Genomic DNA, 7,500 nt, shown 5'->3' on the forward strand with positions numbered 1-7,500 from the left:
GAGTTGTGGTTGGTGGTTATTGTGTGATGGCTGTTGAGACGTGGTTGGTGGTGGTAGTAATGGCGGCTGGTCCAAAATAAAGATAGTAAAAGAAAAACGGCTATCCTGAAGAGTCGCAGCCCGACTGAATGACATTTATTCCCTCGAAACAACGGGTTTGGGCCTAACTACACATATACTTACAGAGATATCTCACCTAAGGGACCTGAATGGTGGTTTGTGAATTTCGTCAACCACAACACTACCCCCTCCCCTTTTTACAGACTCGTCCCGAGTCGTCAAATTTTCATGTGCCATCATGTGTAGTTTTCCCCTAGTACATTTTACCTACGGATCCCTGAGTGCGACATTCATGGTATTCGTGTCCCCAAAATAAATAACCTGAGGGCTGAGTAACTACCTAAACAAACTCACTCACACGGACGACTTAAATAAAATTGCTGGCGCTAGGACAGACATGCCGGGGGCGCACTCATATTTACAGTACATCTTAACCTTAACTTACAAATTTTACACTAAACCATGGCCCAGGATCACTGAACTCTGCAAAAAGAAAGCAGTTAGCAGGGAGCCAGGCTGCTCGCATGCAGTCTCTGGCTCAACAATGCAGGTGACAGGGAACGTGGCCGGCTGCTCACATGCAGTCCAAGGCCTTCCCTTTTGAACTGAACGCAGTGAACCAGAACGGTGCATGGGCTGCACAAACGCAGTCTCCGTGCCAGCTCAAGTGGCACACGCAATGAACACAACGAATGGATGGATGAATGGTTTGAACTGAACGCAGTGAACCACAACGGTGCATGGGCTGCACAAACGCAGTCTCCGTGCCAGCTCAAGTGGCACACGCAATGAGCACAACGAATGGATGGATGAATGGATGCACGCAAACACGGTGCACGGGCCGCCACTGCAGGCCCGTGTTGTAGCTGCCAACAGGGCAGTTCTTGCAGCTTGCAAAGTGTTGCCTTGATCCTGGCACACATGGCAATGAACAGGGGGGGGCAAAGCAAAAATTGAACGGGGCTGGTGAACATGGGCAGTGGGCATGGCAAAGGCAGCAGGCAAACACAGCCCGCAGAACAAGGCCGTTGCAGGCAAACACAGCCGGCAGACGAACTGGCCGGCACAGGCCTTGCAGAAAACAGCTGCAGATGATCCGGCCGGCACAGGCCTTGCAGCACAGCAACAGCTGCCGATGAAGTGGGCCGGCCTTTGCCTTGCAGCAACGCAGCCAGCAGATGAAACTGGCCAGTCTTTGCCGTTCAGTGGAGGTTGGTGGAGGGAGTGCGGTGGTGCTGGCCACTCGGAAGGCGGGCTCGGACCTACCCTACGGTCTCCCTCCCAACCTATCGCCTTTGCCTGTCACTGTCCATACCCACTCCCTTAATTTGTCCAAACCCCAATTTAGCCCCAACTTATTTTTTTATTTTTACTTCACCACTATAAATCGTCCCCTAACCCCCTTTACTGTCCTTGTTCGGCTAACCTATCCTGTCACCTAGCCTACTCCCAACCCCTACGTTCCCTTCCCGGAGGGGAGTAAGGGAGAGCCAACGTCCTGTGTCGAGGCCCAACTCAAGCCTCAGGATGGCCTCCCCAGAGTTCGGCGATCTATAACACAAAGTGGGTCCAGCGGCCCACAACGACAGCGAGGGGATGGATGGTGCGGAGGGGTACACTTTCTATCTACCCTAACCATTTAACTGTTAAACTACCCCGGGGCTTTCAACAAGCGCCTCTCGCTTAAACTATTGGTTCTAACAACCCAGATTCCCGTCGCCTGTGTTGGTGTCCTCACAATTTCGGGCCTCGCCCCCCAATTTTCTCTCCGTGCCCTCACACGGTCTCATGGCTGGGACACGTGGCTCCCTTTGGCAGGCACGACCCTCTGCCGATTCTCCGACGATGGCACCCCCGGGCACTACACTGCCTCCGAGCCTACCAGCTCCCTAACACCGGGGAGTGCCCCCCATGGCACCTCCCCTGAAACGCACACGTGGCAGGCTGGCTTCCCGGGCCCCTTTCCGAGGGTCACCCGTGCCCACAACACTGCCCACGCGGCTAATGGCGCCCCGGGCCCCCGCACCAAGCAGGCGCACCCGTGCCCACTACGCTATCCCGGCCCCCCATGGGCGCTTGGCCTACCACGGCCGACTAGCCTGGTGCCCGGGGTACCCACTCAGCGATACTCACCTTTCGCAGCCACGCTCCCAGCCCGTCAACAGGGCTCCTGCACCCCTCCAAATGGGTTTCGAGCCTACATTCACACCAACAGCAAAACGACTTCCATTTTTCAATTTGACTAACCCCCTAACTCAGTTTACACTGATCCCGGGGTCGCTTGGGCGGGAGTCACTCCTCCCCCCAATCACTCATCGCACCATGCATTCCCCATTCGCTCCACTCACACAGACCCGCTGGCCTCACTCACTCACCAAGCACATGCTTCCACTTCACTCACCAACTCTTCAACACACACACCACTGAACTCTGCCATCCTTCTGACTACCTCCCCTAACTAACTCGTGCTCCCACGTCGTCCCTTAAACTATAGCACGTTCCATTTAACACTACGTAGCTAAACTACGTCCCCTCTACATATCCACAAGTCTGTCACTGTCTCCAAATAAATCATTTTATTTCCCAACCTAAAGCTCACTAAATCCCTCTACCTAATCCATTCCACGGACTCCATGAGGACTTACCCCTGCCCCATGGAGCCGGTCTAGCTAAGCTAACCCTTCCCCCTAACTAGTTTCCATCCTGTGCCCTGGTCAAGGGGGTCTTCCACCCCTTGCCCAGGAATCCTGTGCACCCGAAAGTGAGGCTTGCTTTTTTTTTTTTTTTTTTTTACATGCGCATCACCAGCGCGGCAACTCACAGCTCGCGCACTTTGCACCTGCCTGTGACGTCATGCAGCTGCACGTGTACCTCGTCCCTCCTTGGACGGTACCATCCGGCAGGGATACCCCTCCTGCCGGATTCCAACCCCACGTGCAGCCATGACGTCACCGTGCGCATAAAAAAAAAAACACAAGCCCCACGTCTCGAGGGGTTCCCCACGCGAACACATGTGCTTTGCCCGTTGGAGCTTAACACACACGATCGCGTGGAGAACCCGTCCGGTCCAAATCCGTAATCCTGCCTAAACTTTGTCCGTCCGCGGGATCGGCAAATCCACCGCTGGCGTTTCCGGACCGGGACTTCACTCTCGCAAGCGAGCACGTGGGGGCCTCGTGCGTTGCACAGCACGGACCTCTTGCGCGCTGCTGGTCGAACCCGGCACGGTCCCCGAAACAACTACAGCCGCTACTCGGCTTTCTTTCCTCACATGTCGCCGTCGTCGCCATTCCACACACGCACTCCCGCGTGTTACGACGCTAACACACCTCACCATTAAACTCACACCGGGAGACGCGGCTGCATGTTCACACATGCCCACCGACATCTCCCTTACATACCGCTCTCTCACACACACGGTCTCCCTTGCACTCGGCCGTTCACTCACGCATGCCACCCCCCTCGCACACGTGGCTCCACGCACTCGCGGCCCCTCACTCACCCGTGCCATTTCCCTCACACAAACCACACCACTCACACTCGCGGGGGCACTCACCCGCGGTGCCTCATTCATACACCGTGCCTCACTCACACACACGGGGGCACTCAACCGCGGTGTCTCATCCACACTGGCCGTTTCATCCACACACACGGCCTCTTCCACTTGCGGTGCCCCTTTTACACACGGCGTGCTGGGAAGCACGTACTCCGGCACAATCGCCACCACACCACTCACACACGGGGTCGCTTCCACACACGGGGACGCACTCACACCTTGCACCACACACACAGGGACAACCACACTGGGGATTTGTGTCCCCACAAGGGTCTCCGGGGCCTCTATACCCCCCAAGCTCTCCGTGCACCTGTCCACAGCACTCGTCCCCTCAACCTCGCAAAGCACGACCGAACTCACCTGGTCGTGACTCGCCTCAAGGGGGCATACTCCCTCCCCTCGTTCCTGGAGGAGGCCATCCAGCTGCTCGCACCGGGTCTCTACCCAGTCCGCGAGCTCACCCCCATTGTCCTCCACTACCTCCGTGTGTGTGTGTGCGTCACTTACCCCGTCTTCATCGTGCAGTCTTCCCTCTATCGTTCCCATCTCCCGTGTCTCTGCCAACTCAGTCACCTCTTCACCCTTTACCTCCCTTGTCTCAACTATTATTTGTCTCTTCCCTTGTTATCTCCCTCGTGCACGTCTCCGTCACCCCAATTAGTTTGTCCCTCTCGGTTACCATCACTTTTTCTGTCACGACCCTCGCCCAACACGCCCCCCGAATTATTTTGTCACCCGCCTCCACCGCGGGCCCGACAGCCGTTGCACCCCCTTCCAGCTCGTTCGCTCCCACACGTGGAGTCGCCATTTTTAGCTCCCTGGTAACGGCCTTCATGCCCGCCTGCAGGCATCGGCCCATGTTCTGCGTCTCACCCCGCAGCTTTTTCGTTTCTTCCTTCATGTTTGTTTCCATTCCGTTCATTTGTTGTGTATTCGCATCCAATTTTTGTGTATTCGCATCCATCTTTTCGTTCATTTCCTCATTCATTTTTGCCAGCATGGTGAATAGCTGGGCCATGTCGGGTGCGCTTGGGTGAGCCGTTTCGGCAAGGATCGGGGGGGTTTTGGTGGAGAGGGGGAGGGGAGGTGTCATACACCGCGGCCGCTGCCGCACCTATTTCGGGCTCTGGGTTCAGTTGGGCGAGTTCGTTTTCCTGTACAACCAACATTTCCTGCACGGGGATTTCATCCTGGACCATGGATTCTACACATTCTACATCCATTTCTAATACCCCCAGCTCCCGCTCGCCTTGAGACGCCATATTGCTTCTCGTAAAGCGTTAATTTAGCTCGCTCGTAATTTGGAGGGAATCGGGGGTCGCTCCTCTCACCCCTGGACCGATTCCCGTGAATTTAGCTGGAGACAGGAGAGCCCGTTTTCCCGTTCTCCGATACCAGTGCCGCGAGGAGGGCGATGAGTTTGTATCGCACGACCTGACACCAGTGTTGCAGATTCACGCCCGCCGGCGTGCGGACGGCCACGTAACTCGTATCGCGGCACGTCGCCCACCGGACGGACAATCCAGTCGTGACCCTCTCGGACTAACGCCGGGAACTAGTCACGGGTGGACCTTTCGGTCTCACCACGATCGTGCCAATCGGCCCCAGCGTGGGATAGGGTTGCTCGCCAAATTCGACCTACCTAAGTACCCACACGGAGGGTAGACCGGGCGATCGCACCTCGCCGCAGGTCGACTTCGGACACGGGCCACTTTAAGCGACCCGTTCCGTACTATCGGGATAACCGAGCGGTGTTATTCGTCGGCCTCAACGGTTCGATTAATTATCGGGCGTTTTAGCCCACGACCAACCCTTTACGTGAAGCAAGATGGAGATTCAATGAAAGAAAAGACGAAGCGAAGCGGGAAAACAGTTCAACATAACTCACATTTATTTCGCGATGAACGGGGAGCACACATATACAATTACACCAAAAGCACATGTAAAAGGAGAAGAAACACAATATTACACAAAAAGCAAATATAAAAGAGAAACACAATGCAGAGCTATCCGACTACCGAGCACACGGCAACACTTATACAATTTTACTTCACAGACGGCGCCGACAACAGAGATACCCAAAGCAAAAGAAAAAGAATCACCCTCCAGGATGAGGCGGGCCTGGGGCCGAGACCGTGTCGGGCCTACCCGTCTGATGATGAGACGCAAAGTGGCGGTGGCGCCTCAACTCCGCGGGCCTCGCGGACAGTGTCTGGTAGGGGGTGGGAAAGGGGCCCCCTTGTCGCACTATCTCAGCGCGGGGGGGGGGGGAAACAGGAGGGGGTTGTTGATGCTCGGGGGGGGAGGAGCATATCACACTGTCTCGGGTCCCGCGACGAGCGTCTCCACCTCGACCTCGGTCGCGCCGCCGGCCTCTCCCTCCGCAAGCTCCCCGACTCCGACGCGAGCACCCCCTCGATCGCCTTCGCCGCCGCCACTTCTCCACAGATCCGTCCTCTTCACTCTGACTACTACCACTTCTTCCCAGCTCCACCGACAACTCCCAACCGAGAACTCGAACTGGGAACTGTTGACTTCTCCCCTCCGAACTGAACTGTTTGGCGAGCGCGGCCGTTTATATTCCCCGTGGCCTCGCTCCCCCACCTTTGACCCTTTACCTCCGACCCTTCACCTCTAACTGGCTCCCCATTGGACCGAGGAAAAGTGGGCGTGAATGCTTTTTGATCCATGAATTTGCATATAGCGACCGCACTCCAACCCCCTGGAGGCGGGGCCAAATCGCCCCAGCTCGCCGATAGGACGGAACAGAAGTGGGCGTGAGTCGTTTTTGATCCGTTTTCCTCGGAAAGTCTGTGATGTTTCTGAACACGCTGTTCGGTGCGCGCCCTGCACGAGTCCAGTATCGGTGCCCACAAGTGGCGCAAGAATGGTGGTGATGCGATGGTGGCGAGTTGTGACGGTAAAGGTCGTGGCTGTTGTTGTGAAGCGGCGTTGTGGTTGTTGTTGTGAAGCAGCGTTGTGGTTGGTGGTTGTTGTGTGATGGCTGTTGAGACGTGGTTGGTGGTGGTAGTAATGGCGGCTGGTCCAAAATAAAGATAGTAAAAGAAAAACGGCTATCCTGAAGAGTCGCAGCCCGACTGAATGACATTTATTCCCTCGAAACAACGGGTTTGGGCCGAACTACACATATACTTACAGAGATATCTCACCTAAGGGACCTGAATGGTGGTTTGTGAATTTCGTCAACCACAACAATATTATATATATATATATATATATATATATATATATATATATATATATATATCTATATATATATATCTATATATATATATCTATATATATATATATATATCTATATATATCTATATATATCTATATATATCTATATATATCTATATATATCTATATATATCTATATATATATATATATCTATATTTATATCTATACATATATCTATATCTATATATATATATATATATCTATATATATATCTATATCTATATATATATATCTATATATATATATCTATATCTATATCTATATCTATATCTATATCTATATCTATATCTATATCTATATCTATATCTATATATATATATATATATATATATATATATATATATATATATATATATATATATATATATATATATATATATATATATATATTTATATTGTTGTGGTTGGCGAAATTCACAAACCACCATTCAGGTCCCTTAGGTGAGATATCTCTGTAAGTATATGTGTAGTTAGGCCCAAACCCGTTGTCTAGAGGGAATAAATGTCAATCAGTCGGGCTGCGACTCTTCAGGATAGCCGTTTTTCTTTTACTATCTTTATTTTGGACCAGCCGCCATTACTACCACCACCAACCACGTCCCACAACGCCGCTTCACAACAACCAACCACAACGCCGCTT

This window comes from Eptatretus burgeri, chromosome 6 (genome assembly GCF_056783735.1).
Source record: "Eptatretus burgeri isolate ZD-2024b chromosome 6, Ebu_testis_v1, whole genome shotgun sequence".
NCBI classification, from domain to species: domain Eukaryota; kingdom Metazoa; phylum Chordata; class Myxini; order Myxiniformes; family Myxinidae; genus Eptatretus; species Eptatretus burgeri.